General features: G+C 34.9%; 1 long non-coding RNA gene across 1 annotated transcript; it reads right to left on the bottom strand.

Annotated features, from left to right (window-relative positions):
• Positions 1-1,735: 1,735 nt before the first annotated feature.
• Positions 1,736-7,503, bottom strand: LOC130214335 (uncharacterized). The gene is made up of 3 exons (XR_008835613.1): positions 7,417-7,503; positions 6,228-6,264; positions 1,736-1,943 (listed from the first exon to the last, which is right to left on the bottom strand). It is a non-coding gene; the product is annotated as an uncharacterized LOC130214335 (long non-coding RNA).
• Positions 7,504-26,616: the final 19,113 nt, after the last annotated feature.

Genomic DNA, 26,616 nt, shown 5'->3' on the forward strand with positions numbered 1-26,616 from the left:
TTTAAAGCATGGCCATGGCTGTACTACAAACGTTTATGTGTAGTAAATTTGGTAGAATTAAAATATTTCTCATGAAATCTACTACAGTATTTGTAATGTCTGAATAGAACAATATTTGGATGAGATACAAAAAAAAAAAAAAATCACATATTTGATAGAATCCCCCCTAAAGTTGTCTAAATTCTGTTCTTAGCAATGCCCTTTACTAATCAAAGTCTTCATAAATTTTCTAATGATTTTGGCATGAAATGTGAATCTGAATTTTTGACCCATACAACGTATTTAGAATATTCCTAAAAAAAATATATATATATATACATATTTAAAAATATATATATTTATATGCCTGGTCTTGTGATACAGGGTCGCATATGTCTTAAATTTATGTGATTATATGGAAACACTAAATGCAACTTCTTTTAAATGCATTTTTTAAAGTATGGCCATCGTAGACCAATCATTTATGTGAATCTAAATATTTCTGAAAATATAAAGTATAAATTATTTGTAAAGCCTTTGCTTTTTTACATTTGCCACAATAATGACTGTAAAATGAAATACATTTTCTTTTGAGAGTAAGTTTTGAAGTCAATATGCAATTATTTACAAATATTTCAATTAAACAACAACTCCAAATCAGAAAATGTTGGGACAGTATGGAAAACGCAAATACAAAAAGAAAGTAGTGATTTCCCAATTTGCTTTGACTTGTATTTCATTGCAGACAATATGAACCCAAAATATTTCATGTTTTTATGGTCAGCTTCATTTCATTTATACATATACATTCTTTCCTGTCACTGTAACCCATTCCAGGAGCAGTTTAGGGCTAGTAATCAGGTAAACTGGCCTGCCTCTAGTCCCAACCTGTCTCCAATAGAGAATGTGTGGCACATTTGAAGCGCAAAATGCAACAAAGAAGACCCTGTACTGTTGCTCACCTTATGACTTGTTTGCAGGAAGAATGGGACAAAAAAATTACACCTGTGATACTTCATCAATTGGTGTCATCAGTCCCTAAACGTTTTTTAAGTGTTGTGAAAAGGAAAGTGCAAAATGCTTTACTTTTCTATTTATATATATATTTTTTATTTTATTTTATTTTATTTTTTTTTTTGAGGCATGAGGAACACATTTAATAATATTTGTTGTATTGTCTGCAATGAAGTACAAGTCACAGTAAATTTAAAATCACTACTTTCTCTTTTATTTGCGGTTTCCATACTGTGCCAAATTTTTCTGATTTGAAGTTGTACATATTTTACGATTTTAACATGATTAAAGATCTAAAGCTCATGGTTTTTTCAGTTACATCATTTTCTCATGCTTTAAATGAACTGATGTTTTCTATACCTCTAGGTTAAGAAAATAGAAAACAGGAGATGAATAATTTAACAGTGAACTTCACATCTGCTGCATCTTTGAACTCAACGACGGCACAACAAATCAACTTCTTGAACATCTTTGTGTACGGCTTTAATTTACTTGTCGGTCTTCCGATGCACTCATATGTGATCTGGCTCATCGCCACAGGAACAGGAAGTGGAATTGCATCAGAGTTTTTCAACCTCAGTCTCTCTATCTGTGAAATTGGCACCTGTCTGAACTGTTTGATCTTTATATTGTCAAACTGGTTTTCGAGTATTTCAAACTTAGGAGTATTTTTTGTAGGACTAGGCATCACTGGTCGTCCTCTGTTTCAGAGTCTGATCTCTGTTGAGCGTTACCTGGCGGTGGTTCATCCTGTATCTTTTCTCAGATTTAAACCTCTCCGGTATAAAGTGATCTGCTCCATTGTGGTCTGGATAACAACTCTTGGCTCCTGCTCAGTCTGCATGCTCACAATGACATCCAACTTGAACATATACACATCGTTCTTCTTAACGCAGCTTCTGTTCTACATCTCCATTCAGTTGTATTTCTGTTTGACCGTTCTCAGAGCTCTGAAGCAGTCGGGACCAGGAGATAAAGTGAAAGAGAAAGAGGAGGAAAATCAAATTAAGAAAAGAGCATTTCATCTCATTTTAATAATTACTGTGAACATGTTTGTCATTTACCTGCCCTTTGTTATCGCCGCACTGTTTACTCTCGTGGCAAATATTTTTGTTGTAGTACTATGGAATTGTGGATTCTTTTTCTTTGCCCTGGCTGGTTTTTTACAGCCTGTCCTTTATCTTCACCGGTACAGGAAATTCTCCTGCCTCTGTTCTTCATAAAGCTTGTTTTAGTGATAACTTACTGGATATTATTAACATTTATTTTTGAAAAATAGACATTTAATTTAAACTAAATTAGATCTTACACAAATGTGACCCTGGATAACTTAAGTGTCATTATATAATCCTGATCAATAAGCTTTCCTTTGATGTATGGTTCATTCTCTTTGAATATCTGCAATACAAGGCTTAAAAACAAATCACATAATTAAAAAAAATACCTTTTAAACTTGATTTAAAGTTAAAGTTAAATTCTGGTTTAAAAGATTTATGCAACAAAATTTACAAAACGTCCTCATTAAACATGATTTGTACTGTAACAATGATATAAACTCAAATGAAAAATACTCTAATGATTTTCTAAGGATATTAATGATTTTTGCCATGAAATATCATTCGAATTTTTTTTCCAAAAACATAAGCCTGGTCTTGTGATCCAGAGTCATGTTTGTCTTTGCAATGATTAAACAGGAATACTTGTGTTTTATTTAGAAATTATCAAATTGACTTGTATACAGTAGAGTAGGTTTATACATATAATAGAGAGGTAACTGTATTAACCCTATTATACAATAGTTTTATTTATAGCCACTGATGTTATTTCTGTTTAATCTATTAATAAAACACAGCTTCTGATGCAACTTCATTTCATTTCAAGTGTTGCTATCCATTGTATTAAAACTAATCTCACTTTAAAGGAACATTCCACTTTATTTAGAAATAGGCTCATTTTACAAGTCTCCCAGAGTTAAACAGTTGACATTTACCATGTTTTATCCATTCTGCCAATCTCTGAGTTTGGTAAGAACACTTTTAGCTTAGCATAAATCTTTTTTTGTTATTCATTATTTTATAGGTTGATATGATTAGGAAATACTGTATACCCACATTAATAATAATCAGAGAACTTTGCTGCTGTACCATGGCTGCAGCAGACGCAATCATATTATATACCAGCTGAAAATTGTCCCCAGCTAGGTAACTGCTCTGCATAAAACAATTGGGCCTGCTACAGTCATGGTACAAGAGCTAAGTTCTTTGATTATTACGCCAGAATGAGAGGATAGTTACTAGCTATAGCTTTGTCTGCTGTGTAAAACATATGCTGGATAAGTTGGCGGTTCATTCTGCTGTGGCGACCCCTGATTAATAAAGGGACTAAGCCGAAAAGTAAATGAATACATTTAATAAGTAACAAAAAAAGGTTGTGGTTTTAGGTGACTATATTAGCCTATACCTGTGTAGACTCTTAGAAAATAAGGTACACTGTGGTACAAATAATGTTCCTTAAGGAACAGTTTTGTACCTTTGTAAAAGTTGTACCTTATATGATACAGAAAAGACCTCTTATGATACTGTTCTGTACCTTTTATGGTACAATTGAAATGAAGGTACACAATTGTTCTTATAAAAAACTACATAAGTGTTGGACAACTCCTTTATTACAATATATGAAAATAAATATGGCTGTGCAGTAGGTAGTGCTGTCGCCTCACAGCAAGATGGTCGCTGGTTCGAGCCTCGGCTGGGTCAGTTGGCGTTTCTGTGTGGAGTTTGAATGTTCTCTCTGCATTCGGGTGGGTTTCCTCCAGGTGCTCCGGTTTCCCCCACAGTCCAAAGACATGTGGTACAGGTGAATTGGGTAAGCTAAATTCTCCGTATGTGTATGTGAATAACTGTGTATGTGTTTCCTAGTGATGGGTTGCGGCTGGAAGGGCATCCGCTGCATAAAACAAATGCTGAATAAGTTGGCGGTTCATTCCGCTGTGGCGACCCCAGATTAATAAAGGGACTAAGCCGAAAAGAAAATGAATGAATGAAAATAAATATGACTGGAAAGGCAGTGATTTTATGAATGATTTCCATATTAAAACATGAATCGTCATTTAAAAGCATACGTTTAAAGAAACTCATAAACATTAATTATTAAGTTCTACAATACAAAACAACTGATAAAATATAAAACTATTGTAAGCTAAACATTTAAGGCATTTTAATAAACATTTGGTTAGCACTTTTTGATAAATACATTTTCATTATTGCTATCTGCACCTTTTGGCATTCGCACATGAGCTGGCAAAAGTCCTGCATATACAAAGCGTTCATGCAGACATTTTAGTATTGTAAAAGTAATCAAATATTGTGCATATCTCATTACAATACTTTTGCATAATTCTATTTCTATTTTAAAATTAAGTTAATTTTTAAGTGATAACATAGGTATTGTGTGAAAACTGGAGAATTTTTTTATATTGTATATGGGAGAATGTATTTCTGTACATTTTTGTGTTGTGAAATGTTTAGCAAAAAATAGATCTTTTGATTAAAGTTAAAGTATTTTTATTCTTTATTGTAAATGGAAAGGGTGCATTTACACAAAAAGAAACTTTTTAAAAACATATTTGATGTTTTATATTCACTAAAAATAAATGTACGCTTTTTCGATATAGCAAAATGCCTTTAAATTGTTCCTGAAAAACACATTTGACACTGTTAAGCTTCAAAGTGTCTTGTCACTGTAGTGGTACCTTCATGGATCACATTTGTACCTTTGATGAAGATACAATATTGTATCTAAAGGTTTTAAAAACCAAAGGTACATTTTGGTTTCCCATGGTACAAATCATGTCCTTAAAGCTACAAACTGCAATGGTACAAATTTGTTTCTTTGTCTTAAGGTACAATTCTGTTCCAGAAAAAGGTATTGCCCCAGTGACAAGGGTTTGTACCTTCTTGGTATAACATTGTACCTTTTTTCTGAGAGTGTATAATTGATTGCTTTTGTTCCTCTCGCTTTCTGCTAAATGCAAAAATCTAAAATTGTGTTAGTTATTCATTGTTATTTACTTATTTTAAATGTGTCATTATATACAACATATGGCTGGTGGGTAAGTCACACTTAGTAAAGCTTATTTTTCCCTAATACAAAGACCTGTATTCTGATTTTCAGTTGTAATCTCTAAATTATTCATTCATTCATTCTTTTTCCTTTGGCTTAGTCCCTGTATTCATGGGTCACCACAGCGGAATGAACTGCCAACTTATCCAGCATATGTTTTAAACAGTGAATGCCATTCCAGCTGCAATTAAGTACTGGGAAATTTATGTTACACTACGGCCAATGTAGTTTATCCAATTCACCTATAGCACATGTTTTTGGACTGTGGGGGAAACCAGAGCACCCAGAGGAAACTCCGCCAACACGGAGAGAACCTGCAAACTCCACACAGAAATGCTAACTGACCCAGCCAGGGCTCGAACAAGCAACCTTCTTGCTGTGAGGCGACAGTGCTAATCACTGAGCCACTGTGTCACCCTCTCTAAATTATACATATGGAAATATCTATGATAGAAATTCGTCACCTTGGAATTATAAGGTTCTATCTGCATTCTGAATGATTTTGAGATATTGAGCTTCGAAGTTTTTGCTTTCCATATAGCAAACAGTACATGAGTAACGTGTGTAAAAAAAAAAAAAAAAAGTCTTTAAATGTAAACAACTTATAAAAAAATCCCATAATGTAAATAAGTTGTCATGTAATAAGAATATGTAAATAACTAAATTTTGACAAAAATGTCAGATAGAACCCTATAATTCTAATGTGACGAATTGCTGATTTATGATCCAGATAAAAAAGACAGAAATTACAAATGATGCATATGCGTAGTTATAGTATCTGTCCTGTACAAGTCTCCTCACTAATCTTGCAAACACATTATAAATATTTCCACTTTACATGATGGCAAATAAATATGAAATCTGACCTAAAAATATTTGTTTACTGTTTTTATCCTAACTTGGGAGATAGTATGCACGGATAAGCTTTTAACTGTTTTATTATTTATGTCCTTTATTGCTGTTTAAATTAGAAAATTACCCGACACATTTATAATTATCTCATGGAATATCTGCACATATCATTGGTACCCCATGGTTAAACACACATAATAATCTTACGTGCAAATTTATACATTTATCACCTGTATCAATTAAATAAAATTCTAACTCACCTGAATAAAACAAGGGTCATCTCAGCCATCTGGAATGCTGCATGACATGTAAAGAAAGAAAATTATAATAGTTTATTATGTAAACCCAACAAATAGGAGTGGAACACCTTAAATTACTTAAATAACTTTAATCAGAGAGAATGCTCAGAAAATACTAAGCAAATACCAACAAATTGAGTTCCTTAGCATCTCATACAGTATATTTATATGAAACACATGGTGTATTCTGGTGTTGCCGCCGATTTAATTGAATGTAAAACAAGGATTAAAAATATGGATTAGATTACATGTAAATTATTATTACACAAGATTTGAAACAAGACAATTTGTTAGTTGCTGAGAATGGGCTAATTCACGTTTGTATATTAGGCTTTATATCCACTTTAATACAAGAACATTGTGTCTTCTTGTGTGTACATGCAATTATTTGTATACACGGATACAAAAAAAAAACTATGAAGAAAATTTGTATTGTTCTGTATACAAATGTGTTTAAGAGATAGTTAGATTAAATGTAATCTCATGCTTGCATTTAGGGTGTTTTTATGTGGTGTTTTAGTATTTGTAGTTATCTATATATACATATATATCCAAAAAGACAATTCGGTGTCAGAAATCAGTCAGCAGAACAGCACAAAGATGGATGCATATCAAAAAAGCATTCACTCTTCAGGTGACACTTTTTTTTCCATTGAACAACATATTTTAATGTTATTGTGGATGATATTGAAGATTATGGATGAATATTTAAATTCAGATACATTAAGTGCAGAGATCAGTTTGTTAAGAATATATGAAAATGACTGAAAAGGATTTGTTTTGAAGAGCATCCGCTGTGTAAAACATATGCTGGGTAAGTTGGCAGTTCATTCCAATGTGGCAAGCCCAGATTAATAAAGGGACTAAGCCGAAAATAAAATGAATGAGTTGACATTGTAAAGTCAGACCAGACTAAAAAAAGTTTCATATATTTACAATAGGAAATGTACACATATCTTCAATGAAGATGATCCTTACTTATTATGCAAATTATTTTGGCATTAATAAAAATGGCAAATGGCAATTTTTTATTTTTTTTTTTTTTTGGTCCAAAAGGTATTTTCCTGCAAAACTCCAGTAATTGTGCTTACTCCAGTTTACAACCTATTTGAGAACGTTCTATTATCAAACAACCACAAAAACAGCTTACCATAAGTTTAAATTCTCTTTTCAATCTTGAACAGCTCAATCATCAGTCGTATGGCGTGATGCTCTCTGTACAGCGTTGAGACTGAACACCTGCACAGAATGACAAATTGCACACCTGTGTAGATTTTAAATATATATGAACAAATCAATCATCACCTGAGGGGTGATATTCCAGTGGCATGATGAACTCCACATGTCTGAAATGTATAAACAGAAGTAAATCACTGTAAATCAATACCATGCAAACAAAGCTGCTAACAATAGGAGTAGGCAGTAGGAGATTTTTACAGAGAAACTTAAACATTCAACAAAGGTATATGCAACACTTTATGCCCAATTTAGGTAAACATGTATTGTTATAAACCTTTAAAGGTGCCCTTTAACCCTTATTTTTATGTTGTTTAACTAAACTTGTATTATACTTCCTATGTAATTTTGACTAATGCAATGTATTTTGGCTATTCCCAAAAATATACTTGTGCACCATAAGACTGGTTTTTAGTCTGAATGATATTTTCCTGCAAAACTCCAGTAATTTGATTAACTCCTGTTTGGTTGTATATTACATTTTTTATTATTATTAAACCCCAAGCTTCGACTCCCAAAGGAGCCATTCTATTGCCCCTCCCAGGCCTTAGAACAACCCCATTATATATATATATAACAGAGCAAGGAAATTTTCACAATATGTCTGATAATATATTTCTTCTAGAGAAAGTCTTAGTTAATTCGGCTAGAATAAAAGCAGTTTTTAATTTTTTAAAAACCATTTAAGGACAAAATTATTAGCCCCTTTAAGCTATATAGTTTTCCTATAGTCTACAGAACAAACCATCATTATACAATAACTTGCCTAATTAACCTAACCTGCCTACAGTTGTTAACCTAATTAACCTAGTTAAGCCTTTAAATGTCACTTTAAGCTGTATAAAAGCGTCTTGAAAAATATTTGGTCAAATATTATTTACTGTCATCATGGCAAAGATAAAATAAATCAGTTATTAGAAATTAGCTATTAAAACTATTATGTTTATGAATGTGTTGAAAAACATCTCTACGTTAAACAGAAATTGGGGGAAAAAATGAACAGGGGGGCTAATAATGTAGGGGGGCTAATAATTCTGACTTCAACTGTATTTGTCAACAATTTCAACCAGCCAAAATGTTCAGAAAGCACTCCAGCACATAATTTTCCTCAGCATCTCATACAGTACATTCATACGAAAACACGGCAACTTATATCTGTATGAAAAATATGGATTACAGAATTACAAGAATTTCAATTATTGGTATTCACAGATACGAAACAACATGCGGAAAATTTGCATTGGTTAGTTTACAATGTGATTTTTACTAAGAGATGGCTGTCAAATTTAATCTCATATTTGCATTTTAGGGGTTTTTTTTACATGGTGTGTAGTATTTGAAGTCATCCATATATATCCAAAGTGAGAGAAATCAGTCAGCAAACTGCACAAGGATTGATACAGATCCAGAAAACATTCACTCTTCAGGTGATTTATACTTTTTACAATAACAATATATTATTATGATTACTGGGCTTGAGGATGAATATTTAAATTCAGATGCGTAAACCTCTTTTAAAATTCATTTTTAAAGCATGGCCATTGTAGCCCAAAAATGTATCTGTACTAAATTTGGTTGAATCAAAATATTTCTTAGGAAAGCTACTACAGTATTTGTAATGTTCGAATAGTACAATATACTTAGGTTGAGATACAACTCGGAGGGTTAAAAAAAAATACATATAGTTGAGAAAAATCACCTTTAAAATTGTCTAAATTCTGTTCTTAACATTGACTTTCACTAAATTTACAAAATATCCTCATGGAACATGATTTTTGGCATAAAATATAAATCGAAAACTTGGCTATTCCCAAACACACAAGACTGGTTTTGTGAACCCGGGTCAGATATGTCTTTGTAATGACTAAGTAGAAACCCCAAATGCAACTTCTTTTTGAATGCATTTTCTAAGAATGGCCATCTTAGCCCAATCATTTATCTGTAGTAAATTCGGTTGAATCAAAATATTTCTCAGGAAAGCTACTACAGTATTTGTAATGTTTGAATGGGACGATATTTAGTTGAAATACAAAAAAAAAAAAAAGTAAAAAAATCACATAATTGAGAGAATCTCTTTTAGAGTTGTCTAAATGCTGTTCTTAGCATTGCCTTTTACTAATCACAGTTTTGATAGATTTACACAACAAAATTTACAAGATATCCTCATGGAACATGATTTTTACTTAATATTCCAATGATTTTTGCTATAAAATATAAATTGAAAAATTTGACCCATATAACGTTTTTTTCCTATTTTCCAAAACAAAAGCCTGGGGTCTGTTCTTCACACCTCGCTTAAATGATCTAAGATGATTTGGCAGATCCTGGATAAATGATTTCTGGCTAATTTGGATCTTTAAACAAGTTCGTGAATCAGATTAAAATGTCTGGATGAATTGATCTGAGATCTCTGTATGTGTTGTGAAAAACAGATCTATTGATCCTCGAAATCATGATCAGCAGTGTAACGATTGGCTGACGGCACAGCAGCATAATGACATCATCTGATTAATATTCAATTATCCATGTGAGAAAAATTACATAAAATTCGTAGTAAATGGTAATCTTAATCGACGTAAGGAATTTTAATTAATTTTGCATCTAAAGTGCATACTGAAATCTGTAACTTTTGCGAAGCATCAAATCACTGGCATATTAGCAGTCAAAACGTTTGATTTTAAAATGCTTATTCCTTAATAAAAAACAAACAAACAAAAATCTGTTGAATGTTGTTTATGTCTATAATCATTCAGAAATTAAAGCTGGATCGGTACCTTTAAACAGTACGCATTTGTAACCAAAAAAAAAAAATCCATATTATTAAATGTTCTCTTTGATCCCCTTGGGGAGAACCACTTTGTTCTATATATATATATATATAAACTTATATGTATCTAAACATAAATATAATTTATTATTTAATATTAAATATTATTAATTATTATAAATTATAAGTGTAAAACATTTTTTTCTATTTTACCCAGTGTATCTAATCTATAGGTTACTACTTCGGTATTCATACTTTCAGGTACATAATTCGGTACATACTTTCAGTGTTGCCTTTGGTTGAACGGACCCAATCTTATCCTGTTTATATGAAATAAGCCTGCTCCCGAGCACGTTTCAGCTACCAGAACTGTTGCTATGACAACAACTCTCGGATGAGTTTTGAAGAACAAAAAGATCCTGGATCATGCCAAATCGTCAAAAAATAAATCCAGCTAACTGAGTAATCCAGGTCTTGTGATCCAGGGTCACATACTGGATGTATTTGTAATGATTAAACAGTAACACTAAATGCAACTTCTTTTTAAATGCATTTTTTAAAGCATGGCCATTGTAGCCCAAACTTTTGTGTGTAGTAAATTTGGTTGAATCAAAATATTTCTTAGGAAAGCTAATACAGTTTTTTGTAATGCCTATGCTTTTCACACTTGCCACAATAGTTACTTTTAGTTTTCAGTAACACTTTAGTTTAGGTCACAATTAACGGTATTAACAAACCATAAACTAACACTATTAGCTTAATAAACTACTAATTAACCATTTATTAATAGTTAGAAAGGTAGTAGTTGGGTTTAGGTTTTGGGTAGGATTAGGGTTGTAGAATTAGATCATATTTTAAAACTACTAATGACAACATTTTAGTTTCGGTCACAATTCATGTTATTTAACTACTGGATTATTACCTGCCTATTATTTAGTTACTAACTGTTCATTAGTAGTTATAAAGTATGATCTTATTCTGCATCCCTGATCCTACCCAAAACCTAAACCCAACTTCTAACTTTCTAACTTTTAATAAACAGATAATTGGCTGTTTATTAAGCTAGGAGTCTTAGTTAATGGTTTGTTAATACTGTAAATTGTGACCTAAACTATAGTTTTACCCTACTAATGGACAGTTAATATATTAAAAGTGCAGTAGGTGATTGTCTTAAGAAACATTTGTTGTGCTGGTTGAAAGTCTCTTCACAGTCCAGTTCTAATGATTATATTAAATGATCTAAATGTGTTTATATGTATTTTTATATTCTGGCTAAGGCATAAAACCAAACAATTTTCATTCAATTAAATATTGTCGACATCTCCCATAATTCCGATAAGTAGCCCAAACTGTCTGTCAGCAAATGTAGATTTGGACTTCTGCACAACTCTGTTCACGCATATCTGCCATTAGCACGTTCACATGCATACGAGACAGTCACAGTCACGGTAAAATCAAATGCTGAATTGAAACTTTTTAAAATTCTAAATCAATATTAGAGTTACTTTTGCACGCTGAAGAACGACCATGGCTGAAGTATTACTTTTAGACAAGTGATGTTATGTTTTAAAACTATTTTACTTACGCAAAACTTATGTAGATTGGGTTGTTTTACGAATGGGTTATATGAAATCTCTCGGTGAAAGATGTAGATTTTTATTTAGTTTAACAACAAAACATCAGTAAGTAGTGCTATTCCAGCTTGCCTGCTTTACTTAGGTCAAGATGCTTTTATATTCACATTGGTTCATTTTTGAACAATGACAACCTGTGACGCACTCCCTATATTGTTTACCATGTTACTCTGAATATTTGCTCTAAAATAGCATGCAAGTATGGCCAAAGAGCATAGAATCACCAAGAGGCGACACTCTGTTGCTATTTGGGAAACAGCCACTAGATGCCGCTAGTGTCACGCGGCCGCCATTTTAGAACGAAAATTCCAATAAAACAGCACGGATAACTAACATTAGACAGAATGAATTAAAATATTGAGTTAAATATGTGTTAAAATGAGTACATCCCCTTTGAAAAGTAACATTTCAGAACATTTTAAAACAATATCCCAACGAAAACAGACAATTCCCAAAGTGTTGATAAGACTAAGTTTAATACATCTGATATCTAAAATATAACATAAAAGTAAGGTTAACAAAATAATTAAATTACTATTTTTGTTTTGTTTTGTTTTACTCAAATTAGGGTGAAGCAAAAATGAGGATCCACAACAAAAACTACATTATCTGGTAGTTTGTATGGCCTCCATGATTTTTATTGACAGCATTAAAAATCATGAATAAAACTATAAATAAAAATGAAAAATAAATACATTTTAAGAAAGTAGCTTTTTGAATAAAAACGTTATTAGTCTTTTTTTAACAGACAACACTATAAAAAAATGTTATGTACATATTATAATATAAAACTCCAACGAAAAATACTGTTAATCTGTTATCAACATGACATTTTGAAAGTCATGTTAATTTAATTTAACATATCAGTATTAGTATGTATTATGCCAGTGTATAAACTATTAAATTCAAGTAATTTCACCTTAAAGTGACAGTTTCAAGAAAACAAGTATGGTTAATAAATTAAACATTAAGTCTGTAAAATAAACTATTAAAAGTGCTGATAATCATCAGTCTATGATTGTAAGAGTTGTATTGTCGTCTTTCAGGTTGTATTTCAGCTTTGATGCGCTTTTTAAGTGAATAAATAAAAAACAAAGCAGCTGCTTTCCATCGTGACAGCAATAAGATCCTATGGACAGCCGATCGCTTTCACTCCAGAATGGCGGAATTGCTGGGCGCTACTGTTGTAATGGCACGTTCTTTTGAGTGTCGCCTCTTAGTGATTCTAAGCTCTTTGGTATGGCTTAGTAATAAGTGTAATTTCTGCACGCCACCGGCCAAACACTAACTACATATCTGGCGAATGACATGAACTAGTGAGTTGTCTGCTGTCATGTCGTGGTGTGCGTGTTCGCTATTTCAAGGAGGCGTGGCTTTGAGACACAGTTCCTCCGCTGCCGTCCAAAGATTAGACCAGTTAACATTTTGGCAGATCACCTACTGCACCTCTAATAATACGGAGATAATAAGCCTGTAGTTAATAACATGAATTGTGACCTGAACTAAAGTGTTTCCAAGTTTTCTTTTGAGGGGAATTTCTAAAGTCAATTCGCAATTATAAAAAATCTATTTGAATTAAACTACATATTTCACATGTGATTTTAAAAAGAATACAGATCTTACGCTCATATTGTTTTGTCTTTAAGGGAAACAATCAATTACTTCATTTTCTCATGCTTTAAATCATGGGTCTCAAACTCAATTGCTGGAGGGCCGCAGCTCTGCACAGTTTTGCTCCAGTCCTAATCAAACACAGCTAATGCAACTAATCAAGGTGTTCAAGACTACTGTTTCTCAATATGCGATCTTCAACGATCTTTTTTCCTCGTGTAACGCCATCATCAACTTTCAAAGTTCAGTTCCAAAACTCAAGATCGCAAGAACGGCGGGCGCATGAAAGTTCCCGGATGTGTTCTTGATATCATGGACGCATCGATGCAGACTTGAACGCAAAACTCACTCGAGAAGTCCCAGAAGTCATTGCGGCTGAATAAAGGAGGTGGGAAGAGCAGAATTTTATATAGGTTTATTATTAAAGTTCAGAAATTGAACTTATTTGTCTCAGGAGTTTCCCTAAATGAGATGGTAAAAGTAAACATCACCATGAAAATCTTAATAAAGGCATAAAGGCATTTATTAGCTGAAATTCATATTAAAATTGGGTTTATTTGTATTGTGCAACTTATATTTGTAAGGTCTCTATGCATAGTATATATTGTGAGAAGGGGAAAACAATAAATTGCTGTATGAATTCTGTATGTTTAAATAATTTTTCATAAAAAATACGTAAAGGTCATATGATCATCATGAAGAACGCAGCATCTCATTTCTCACAGGACGCATTCTCTGTTCCTGGGTCTCCCGAGTTTGTTTTTCCGAGGTAACTTGGCGAGAACGATCTCCACAAGAACACATTCTGAAAACGTAGTCCCGTGGACATTTCTGGAGACTACGAAATACGTAGCCGGGGGTACGTACGGCTGCATTTCATTTTTTCAAGTGAACACTGCGGGGTCGGTGTGACGCCGTTCCTTTCGGCGCTTGCCGGCCGGCCGCTCGCCTCCGTGTGGAGGGCTTTCCTGCTGCAACTAGTTTGTCCGGTTAGCTCTTCGTGTACTTTGGCGGACTCGAGAGAGTGGGGCTGACCACGATGACGAGCGGGTTCGAGTCTGGGGAAGAGCGGTTCCAGAAATCAGGTAAGAAAACAAAAACAAAATCCAAAAAATAAAGCGAACAAGTTCGTCACAGGGTGAGAATGTGGTCAAAATCCGAAAACGTGGTAAAAATTAGACGAGGGCTTTTCTTTTTCTGGACGGCTTTTGTAAATCGTCGTTGGTTGCGTTTAGGGACGGAGGAGGGTGGGTCAGCCGATTGGCCGGTCGCACGGTCAATCATTCTGTCATCCAGGCAGACAGGCGGAGGGTCGTTCGACAGCGGCATCTAGTGGGTTTATGCGAGAACGGCGCGGGAAAAAGCGTGCACAGCGGCCTCTCGCAGATTTGCGAAAACAAAAACTGCAAAAATACGTACCTACCGGGACGTATTTCGCGGTCTCCAGAAACGCCCACGGGACTACGTTCTCAGAATGAGCCTGGGTTGAGAACACGAGTCTGATCTCTGCGTTCTTGGGATTAAGAAACAGCCCTAGAGACCATTAAGCAGGTGTGATTTGGAGGTGGTTGGAGCTCAAATCTGCAGAGCTGCGTTCCTCTAGGAATTGAGTTTGAGACCATTGCTTTAAATGAACTGATGTTTTCTATACCTCTAGGTTGAGAAAATAGTCAACGGGAGATGAACAATTTAATAGTGAACTTCACAACTGTGAATTCAACAATGGCACAACAAATCAACTTCTTGAGCATTGTTGTGCACGGCTTTAATTTACTTGTCGGTCTTCCGATGCACTCATATGTGATCTGGCTTATCGTCACGGGAAAAGGAAGTGGAATTGCATCAGAGTTTTTCAACCTCAGTCTCTCTATCTGTGAAATTGGCACCTGTCTGAATGGTTTGACCTTCATATCGTCAAACTGGTTTTCGAGTATTTCGAACTTAGGAGTATTTTTTGTAGGACTAGGCATCACTGGTCGTCCTCTGTTTCAGAGTCTGATCTCTGTTGAGCGTTACCTGGCGGTGGTTCATCCTGTAACATTTCTCAGATTTAAACCTCTCCGATACAAAGTGATCTGCTCCATTGCGGTTTGGATAACAACTCTTGGCTCCTGCTCAGTCTGCATGCTCACAATGACATCCAACTTGAAGATATCCACATTGTTCTTATTAACGCAGCTTCTGTTCTACATCTCCATTCAGCTGTATTTCTGCTTGACCGTTCTCAGAGCTCTGAAGCAGTCGGGACCAGGAGATACAGTGAAAGAGAAAGAGGAAAACCAAATTAAGAAAAGAGCATTTCATCTCATTTTAATAATTACTGTGAACATGTTTGTGATTTACCTGCCCTTTGTTATCATTGCACTGTTTACGCTTGTTGCAAACATTTTTGTTTTTATACTGTGGAATTGTGGATTCTTTTTCTTTGCCCTGGCTGGTTTTTTACAGCCTGTCCTTTATCTTCACCGGTACGGGAAATTCTCCTGCCTCTGTTCTTTATAAAGCTTGTTTAGTAATAACTTACTAGATATTATTAACATTTATTTTGAATTAAAAAATAGCCAGCTCATTCACACTAAATTAGATCTTACATATGTGACCATTGGTTACATAAGCATCATTATATAAGCTTAATAAATAAGATTTGCTTTTATGTATTGTTCGTTTGAATAGGTCAATATTTGATCGAGACACAACTCTTTGAAAATTTGTAATCTGAGAGTTAAAAAAAAAAATCACATAATTGACTAAATCACCTTTAAAAGTCTCTAAATTCTGTTCTTAGCAATGCCTTTTAATAATCAAAGTTTTGATAGATTTACACAACAAAGGTTTACAAAATGTCCTCATGGAGCATGATTTTTATTGAATATTCTATCAATTTTTGGTATAAATATATAGTTTGAAAATATTAAATACAATGTATTTATTGCCATTTCCAAAAACATAAGACTGGTCTTGTGATTCAGGGTCACGTATGTCTTTGTAATGATTAAACAGGGTACAATAACACTTCTGTTCTATTTAGAGGTCATCAAATTGACTTGATACAGTAGGCTTATACTTAAAATAGAGAAGTAACTGTATTAGCCATATTATACAGTATGTGTATTTTTTATTATAGTCACTGATGTTATTTCTGTTTAATCTTTTAATAAAACAAATAATTTCTGATGCAACATTAGTTCATTTCAATTGTTGCTCTCTATAGTATAAAAACTAATCTCACTGAATGAGCACTGTGCTACGTCCGACAGATCGAACTATTATGTTTTTCTCTTCTTTTTAATTCTTTTATAACACATTTTATCTGCTTTTATGCTTATTTATTTTATTATATTTAACAAAAAAATTTTTACCATTTTTATTAATTGTTTTTATTTCTCTTATACTTGTTTCTTTTATTCCTGTTTATGTAAAGCACTTTGAATTGCCACTGTATGAAATGTGCCATATAAATAAACATGCCTTGCCTTGCCTTGCCTTTAAAGGAACACTTTTTTCTTTTTCTTTTTTGGAAATAAGCTGATTTTACAAATCTTAAACAGATGAGTTTTATCATTTTTGTAGCCATTCAGCCAATCTCTCTCTATCGTGGGAACACTTTTAGCTTAGCATAAATCATTGATTCGAATTTGACCGTTAGCATCTCGCTCAGATTTATTTTTTAACTTGCTATTTTCTAGGTTAATATGACAAGGAACTACCATATACCCACATACCAGTGTAATAATCAAAGAACTTTGCTGCTTTACCACAGTCGTAGCAGGTGCAATGATATTATATAGCAGCTAAAAATAGTTGCCAGCTAGGTACTTAACTAAACTGTAAAACAAAATCCGTAATTTTACGGTTCATTTCTGGCAGCTGGGGCCAGAAAAAAAACGTAAAATAACGGCTGTTAAATAACAGAAATTTACTGTAAAATAACGGCTGTTAAATAACAGAAATTTACTGTAAAATAACAGAGGTTGAATAACAGAAATTTAGCAGAAATTTAAATTTAAGGAAATCTCTGTAATTTAATGTCCGTTATTTTACAGTAAATTTCTATAATTTAACAGTTTTTTTTCAGGTACCCCAAGGTAAAATTACGGATTTTTTTTACAGTGTAGGTAACAGCTCTGCATAAAATCATTGTGCCTGATACAGTCATGGTACGGCACCTGATTATTACACACGTTATATAGTGTTCCTATACATATTGGTTTAGAAAATAGCAACTTTTTTTTCTCAGTACACAATGTTACTACAGAAGGGTCAAGATTTAATTTGGAAAATTATTAAAACTTTTCTTTGATTTTTTTAAGCAAATTGCTAATAAACTAATGTGATTCGATGATTTATGCTAAACTAAGCTAAAATGCTCTCATCAGACATGCATATCGGCTAAATGGATTCAAAAATGGTAAAAACTTTAGGGGAGTTGCAAAATTACACTATTTCTCAAAAAAAAAAAATTGTCCACCCAGTTTCTCCCAGTCTTTTTTCACTATGGTATTTTTTGGACTGATAAAAACCTGAAAAAAAAAACTGAAAGGATTTGTCTGCTTTAAAGGAGTTTGTCTTTTTGAACTGTGAGCACAGATAAATATTTGCATGTGACATAGCTATTTTTGTAACCATGCAACCTGTAACATTAGATCAGACTAGTGAACGCTGTGCAGAAAAGGTCTGGGTTGACATCCCTCTGAAGGTGATTCTTCTGATATTTTGTAATATCCTTGTAACAGTGTTCATCTACTTAAATGGATTAGTAATTATCTTGATTGTTTTAGGTTGTATTGTAAAAATATGTGCATGAGCTTCATCTTTTGGTATCACTTTATTTTGATAGTCTATTTTACAGATTTTTTTGATTATATGCTACATTGCAACTACAGTACATGCCAACTAATTATAATTAGAGTATTGGTAAACTGTAAATTTAGGTTTAGATTTAGTATAAGTTCACGTATTTGCAAAGTGTCTTATAATCAGGAGAATGTCTGTTGGTGGAGAAGTATCATTAGATTTTGAGCAGGCAGTCTGCCAAAATTATAATGAGAATTATTTGTCATGTATTAATAATATTATGAAATGATAATGCTTTTTATTTACCAGTTAACATAAGGTACAGTAGGGGAAATAAGTATTGAACACGTCATGTTTTTTTTCACTGGGAATAGTATTTCGTTGACATGAAACTGAACCAGATTTCAGTAAAAAACCTAATATAGTTAGGTGAAATAACAATTAGGGATGTCCCGATCATGTTTTTTTGCCCTCGAGTCTGAGTCATTTGATTTTGACTATCTACCGATACTGAAACCAGATCTGATACTTCTATAATACAAAAAAAAGAATAAGGAAGAGCGAAGAAACAGATCCAGGATGTTCCCTATTTTCTATTTAATTCACCTTATTTAAGCATTCAACAACTCTGTTAACAAACAGAGCACTTCTGTGAGATAGCTTGAACAATAAAGTAATAAATAACATTAATTCTTTACTTTTGAACATTGGTGCAACAGTAAATATTTATTAAAAATCTAATATAAAAACAAATAGCACCTCATCTCAAAAGTTTATATCCCTCAAAAGTTGACATATCTCACAGCTTGCTATGGCAATCTTGTCTTCATCAACGTTATATAATACCTCCTGACCGCAGACATACTCGCGCTTTCAGCTTCAAGCTGCTTCTGTGTTCTACTTTGCTGGCATTTAACCAATAGCGTCTCTGCAACAAAGTGATGTCATTTCGCACATGTTGCTGTTTCTGTGTGAAGTCAAGAAAGAGGTCTAACTCTGTCCCACCGCATACAGGTAACTATAGATGTGTTGAAAAATAATGAGAATATATACAGTTGAAGTCAGAATTATTAGCCCCCCTGAATTATTTAGCCCCCCTGTTTATCTGTTCTATAAGTTGGCGGTTCATTCCGCTGTGGTGACCCCGGATTAATAAAGGGACTAAGGTGAAAAGAAAATGAATGAATGAATGAAATAAGACAAATAAGAGTTTCTCCAGAAGAAAAAAATATTATCAGACAGTGAAACTGTCCTTGTTCTGTTAAACATCATTTGGGAAATATTTAAAAAAGAAAAAACCTTCAAAAGGGGGCTAATAATTCTGACTTTAACTTATATATATATATATATATATATATATATATATATATATATATATATATATATATATATATATATATATATATATATATCTGATCGGGAGGTAACGTCAGATTCTGATCGAGTCTAAAAACGTGTTATCGGCCCCGATTTCAAATCACGTGATCGGATCTGGACATCCCTAATAACAATGGAATGACACAAGGAGAAAGTGCTTATTTATTCATTCATTCTTTTTCTTTCGGCTTAGTGCCTTTTTCATCAGGGGTCTCCACAGCAGAATGAACCGCCAACTATTCTGACATTTGTTTTACGCAGCGGATGGCCTTTCAGCTGCAACCCAGTGCTGGGAAACATCAATACTCTCTCTCATTCACACACACATACATAGACTGTGGCCAATTTAGTTCATCCAATTGAGCTACTATAGCGCATGTCTTTGGACTGTGGGGAATCCAGTGCACCTAGAGGAAACCCACGCGAACATGGGAAGAACATGCAAACTCCACACATAAATGCTAACTGACACAGCTGGGACTCGAACCAGCGACCTTCTTGCTGTGAGGCAACAGTGCTAACCACTGAGCCACCATGCCGCCAGTACTGAACTACTGAAATGCATTTAATACTAATATAAAAGGCTTTTGGGCGATGCAGTGGCACAGTAGGTAGTGCTGTCGCCTCATAGCAAGAAGGTCGCTGGTTCGAGCCTCGAGCGGGTCAGTTGGCGTTTCTGTGTGGAGTTTGCATGTTCTCCCTGCATTCGCTTGGGTTTCCTCCAGGTGCTCCGGTTTCCCCCACAGTCCAAAGACATGTGGTACAGGTGAATTGGGTAGAAACAAATGCTGGATAAGTTGGCGGTTCATTCCGCTGTGGCGACCCCGGATTAAAAAAAGGACTAAGCCGACAAGAAAATGAATGAACGAATAAAAGGCTTTTTTGGTGATGGCAGCTTAAAGACGCCTCTCATATGTAGAATGAAGTCACATGCATTGCTCAGGTGTGAGTTTTTCACAGACGTCAACAGAGTAAAAATCCTGATGGTTCTTTGAGTCTCGTCTATCAAATCTGATCTTTAATTTGTATTTTCTTTTGGATTCAAGTCAGGTGATTGGCTGGTTCATTCTACAGCTTAATTTTCTTTCTCTGAAAGCATTTGAGAGTTTCCTTGGCTGTGGATCATTGTCTTGCTGAAATGTCCTCTGGTTTCATCTCCATCATACTGGTTATGTAGATGTTTGCCAGAAGCAGCAAATTATTAATTTCCAAGTGACAAGGGCGGAGGGTTGCTGAATAACTACTGAGAGATTTCAGCTGCTGTCTGGGCTTTCACTGCTTTTCTACACCTCCCTTTCTTCATGTGTTCATGTCCACTTTTCCCTGTTTCATTACATTTTATTACACTTAACTTCATTTGTAAATTAATTAAATTCTGTTTTCTTTGCATGTATGGATTTCTTTGGTTGTTACCAACATCCAGTGAAAATGTAAAGTCAACAGCAACTTTAGAAATGTTTTCTGAGAAAAGTGGTGACGTGTTCAATACTTATTTCCCTCACTATATATTTGCATTATTAATCTATTAAAAATGAAAGCAAACATGCACAAACTGATGCACTCATTATGTTATATGTTGTCTATTTCTTTAGACCTTCATAAATACTGTTCATATACTAGAGAAGAACCAAACATGAACAGCTCCACTGTGAACTTCACCTCACCTGTGGTTGATCCTCTTACTGAGCTCATACCGCATTTCAGGGCTGGTGTGCTGAGCTTAAATCTACTGTTCGGGGTTCCTTCACACGCCTATGTGTTGTGCCTTATTGTTAGAGGAAAAAGAATTCCATCAGAATTCTTCAATGTCAACCTCACAATTTGTGAGATCATTTTCTCTCTGATTTTTTTGGGTTATTTTGTGTATGTTCTACAAAAATTCCCAAGTCTGAGATTAATAAGTAACTTTTTTCAAGGACTTACCATCACCGGTCGTCCTCTGTTCCAGTGTCTGATCTGTATAGAGCGTTACCTGGCTGTGGTTCATCCTGTAACCTTTCTGAAGTTCAAACCCCTCAGATATAGAGTGATCTGCTGTGCTGTGGTCTGGATAATCACTCTCGGCTCCTGTTCGGTCTGCACAGAAATATTAACATTTTCTAGTCTGAACACATATACGATGTTCTTCTCGCTGCAGTTCCTCTTCTTCCTCTCCATCCAGTTGGTTTGTCTTGTGGCTGTTCTCAGAGCTCTAAAGCAGTCAGGACCAGGAGAGAGAAAGAGAGAGAAAGAGGAAAACCACATGAAGAGAAGAGCGTTTTATCTCATTCTGATAACTACTGTAACGTTGGTTGTCATGTTTGCACCATTCATCCTCACAGGATTCCTCACTCTTCTGCAACAGAAAGAACAGAATGAACTTTCACCAATCTGGTTTTTCAGTTTTTGCTGTTTTATTTTGACAGGGTTTGTGCAGCCTGTTCTTTACCTGCACAGAGTTAAGAAACTCTTCTGTGTCTGTGAATGCTTTAGAAAAAACATTTAGTCATTCACATGATCGATATATATTCAATTCAATTCAACTTATGTTTATATATATGCTTTTACAATGTACTGTAGATTGTGTCAAAGCCGATTAACATAGAGGTTAGTAAAGTCACTTCAGTACAATTTCACTTCAACCAGTTTTTCACAAACCTCCTGTGTGGAGCTGCCATCTAGGCACCGGAGACCGGAGAATGCTGGACGTCCATCGTGGAGAACTGCAGGTGTGAGTAGGTCACCAGCGGGTGATCAGGCTGGCCTACATGATCAATGCGGATACTCGTCTGTCACTGGGGTCTTTCAGGAATCAGTCTCATGCACTCCACTCCTCCATGACCACCACAGCATCAGCTCAGGATACGGCCTGGTCCAGGATTATGGATACCTTGGCATCATTTCTTCACAGGTCTTGGATCGCATCAATGGCACTGCATAATCTCTAGGGGGCTCAGGATGAGCATCCCCAGGTGAAAATAGAGAATAAAGAAAGTAATTAGCGTAGCTGCTGTCCATAGTGTATTTAAACGAGATGCAAAAATGAAGTGCTATAAATGAAAATAGTAGATATATAAACAAACATGTAAAGCATACGAGTGTTTCTAACAAGTGTCTAGTGCATTAAGACAGAAGGAGTGTGTCCTAAGGGTTGTTGTCAAGCCCGCTCACCTGCGTGAAGCACACTCATGCATCATACCGTTATGCGATGCACTGTGTGTATGCTTTACTACAAAGATGTGCCTTTTATCAAGTTTTGAACTGAAAGAGTGTGTCTGAGCCGCTGACATTATCAGGAAGGCTATTCCAGAGTTTAGGAGCCATAAATGAGAAGACTTGACCTCCTTTAGTGGACTTTGCTATTCTGGGTACTACCAGTTGCCCTGAGGTTTGAGATCTTAAAGAGCGGGTTGGATTGTAGCGAGACAGAAGGTTGGTAAGATAAACAGGAGCTTGATTATTTGAAGCTTTATAGGTAAGAAGCAATATTTTATAACCAATACGGAACTTAACAGGCAGGCAGTGAAGAGGATAAAATTGGGGTGATATAATCATATTTTCTGCAGATATAGCAGCTGAACACAAATGAAGATATTTTGAAGAAAGCTGGAAAACTGTAAACATTGACTTTTATATTGTGGTTTTCCTATTATAGAAGTCAATGGTTAGAGGTTTTCAGATTTCTCAAAAATATATTCTTTTGTATACAGAGGAAAGAAACTCATAAAGGTTTGGAGCCACTTGATGGTGAGTAAATTGTGAGCACATTTTCGGGTGAACTATACCTTTAAGTTGTCATCTAACACTTAGGTGACACATATTATGTTGTCTGTTTGACCAGTTTTACATTTATATCATTAGGCACTCTCTATTTATATACTCCTCTGACATTATATATACAGTTTTTCACTTTTAAACGTATAAAAACACAATAAAGTATGGAAAAATAGTAATAAATAACATTTCAGTTAGGCAATTTATTAAATCTCTTTATCAAACGTTTTTGGTTATTATTTCTTCACTAAACTAAAACTATTAAATATGTCTCACAAATGTGTGTATATAAAAAGGACTAATCTATTGGAAGCCAATTGAGTCACACCATATTTTGAAGGACAAAAAAAACAACAAATTGCATTTGCATTTTGATTAACTTGCATGAATTAAAAAATGTCAACATAATATTATATTTTATTTCATTTAATTTCAAGTAACCAAAAAAGGTTGTGGTTTTAGGGGACTAAGGTTATGTTCACACTGCAGCCAAATGTGGCCCGAATCTGATTTTTTTTGCCCACATGTGACTCAGGTACTGACAGTGTGAACAGCCCAAACCGCATGGAATCTGATCTTTTCAGATTTGTGCCACTTTCATGTGGTCTTAAATCAGAGACAGATCTGGGGCCTCATGTATCAATGCTGCGTGCGCACAAAAACGTTGAGTACGGCAGATTTCACGCTCACGTTTGGATTTACTAACAATAAAATTAACGTAAGAACGTGCATTAGTCCACGTCAACTTCATGTCTGGCGTACGTATTTCTTGTGTGTGTTTGTTTTATTTACAATGGTGACTCCTAGAGGCAATTATGTTAAATTGCACACTACAAAGTATCTTTGAGCCATGCAATGGCAGCTGTATGGGATGGGATCATCTGCATGTCTAGTAGGTATATAAGTTTTCTATACCATGCAGTTGACCAGCCAAAAATTAAAGCACAATTTGCAGCAATCGCCGGTTTTCCCAATGTAATCGGAGCGATCGAATGCACGCACATTGCTATGAAAATGCCATCTGAAGACAAATTTGCATACGTGAATCGTAAACATTTCCACTCAATAAATGTACAAATAATATGTTATGCTCAAATGCACTTAACATAATGCACACACTTATTAATGATTCCTACTCATCTTCCTCGTGATGAAGAGTAGGCAAAATTTGATTTGTATTGGGGAAAAAAGAAGATTGAGTTCATCCGACGCAGGATTCAAACCGGGTTCATGGTTGATCGTGTCAAAACATGTTGCCATGTACTTTACAATCTATGCCACTCACGCCGCTGTTTGTTGCTCTCTTTGGTTATGTTGTCTCTCTCAATCAAATGGTGATGGGCAGGAATCACTCAACAAGCTCATTCCAACAAGGTGTGCTATTTGCACTTAGCCTAAATAGACACTACAAAATTTTTCCAAAATTCCTTACCTTTTGTAAATGTTTGAAATTGAGAATGCTTCTGCAGAGCACATGTCAGTGTTTATTTTGATGTAAACTATTATTGTATTACTACTAGTATTGTAATACTAGTAATACTAGTATTGTAAATATTTGAATGTTTAAGTATAATTTTAAGTGTTTAAATGCATATTTATGTATATGAATAAATAAACATGTTTAAATACATATGTTTGTGGGTTTTTGTTCCTCTGAGGGGGCATCCCAGTAAAATTCCGCAAAGGGCACCCTTTTGGCCAGCAGCGGCCCTGTCTAACGTAAAAATAACTCTGCAAACAGAGATAAAGCAACTCCACCTTCACAGTTCAGTCTGTGGCTGCTCATTAATCCTTGATGAGTTCACTACACCGGTGGTCAAACAAACACGCACCATGGTTGTCATAAATCACAAATGATAAGTGTTTTCAATCACAAGAGACTTATTTCAGGTTTCAAATGGCGAAACACACATTAGTAGAAGCAGGACAACCCTTTACAGTTCATGAATCACACCACGGTTGTCTGCAAAAAGGGCAATAAGCATAATCTGACAACGTGCTTCATACAGTATACACACTGTGTGCATAATCAGACATTTTGTGCTGTCCCCATGTTGTTACTGTACTTTTGCACATGCAGGTCAGTTTAGGACCATGATCTGTTCACACTGCAAATCTGATATTGGCCACATATAACAACAATGTGAACAGCCATGCAAAAAAAAATTTATCTGAGAAAAAAATCTGATTTGAGCACTAAGGCTTGCAGTGTGAATGTAACCTATATTACCCTATAACTGTCTATAATTGATTGACAAATCTCGCTTTGGAAAACGGTAAAATGCTAAAATCTAAAATGATGTTTACTTTAATTATTCATCATTATTTACTTATAATGAGTGTGTCTTCATTGTACACTCACCATCCTTTTTATTAGGTACACCTTACTAGTATTTGGTTGGACCCCCTTTTGCCTTCAGAACTGCCTTAATCCTTGTGGTATGCATTCAACAAGGTACTGGAAATATTCCTCAAAGATTTTGTTCCATATTGACATTATAGCATCATGCAGTTGCTGCAGATTTGGCGGCTGCACATCCATGATGTGAATCTCCCTTTCCACCACATCTGGTGACTGTGGAGGCCATTTGAGTATAGTGAACTCATTGTCATGTTCAAGAAACCAGTCTGAGATGATTCGCACTTTATGACATGCCACGTTATCCTGCTGGAAGTAGCCATCAGAAGATGGGTACACTGTGGTCATAAAGGGATGGACATGGTCAGCAACAATACTCAGGTAGGTTGTGGCATTGACACGATGGCTCATTTGGTACTAATGGACTCAATGTGTGCTAAGAAAATATCCCCCATACCATTACACAACCACCAGCCACCTGAACTGTTGATACAAGGCAGGATGGAACCATGCTTTCATGTTGTTGGCACCAAATTCTGACCCTACCATCCGGATGTCTCAGCAGAAACTAGAGACTTATCTGACCAAGCAACGTTTTCCAATCTTCTATTGTCCAATTTTGGTGAGCCTGTGCAAATTGTAGCCTAAGTTTCCTGTTCTTAGTTGACACCCGGTGTGGTCTTCTGCTGCTGTAGTCCATCCGCCTCAAGGTTGGACGTGTTGTGTGTTCAAAGATGCTCTTCTGCATACCTCGGTTGTAATGAGTGGTTATTTGAGTTAATGTTGCATTTCTATCAGCACAAACCAATCTGGCCATTC

The sequence above is a fragment of the Danio aesculapii genome, chromosome 21, assembly GCF_903798145.1.
Source record: "Danio aesculapii chromosome 21, fDanAes4.1, whole genome shotgun sequence".
NCBI lineage: Eukaryota > Metazoa > Chordata > Actinopteri > Cypriniformes > Danionidae > Danio > Danio aesculapii.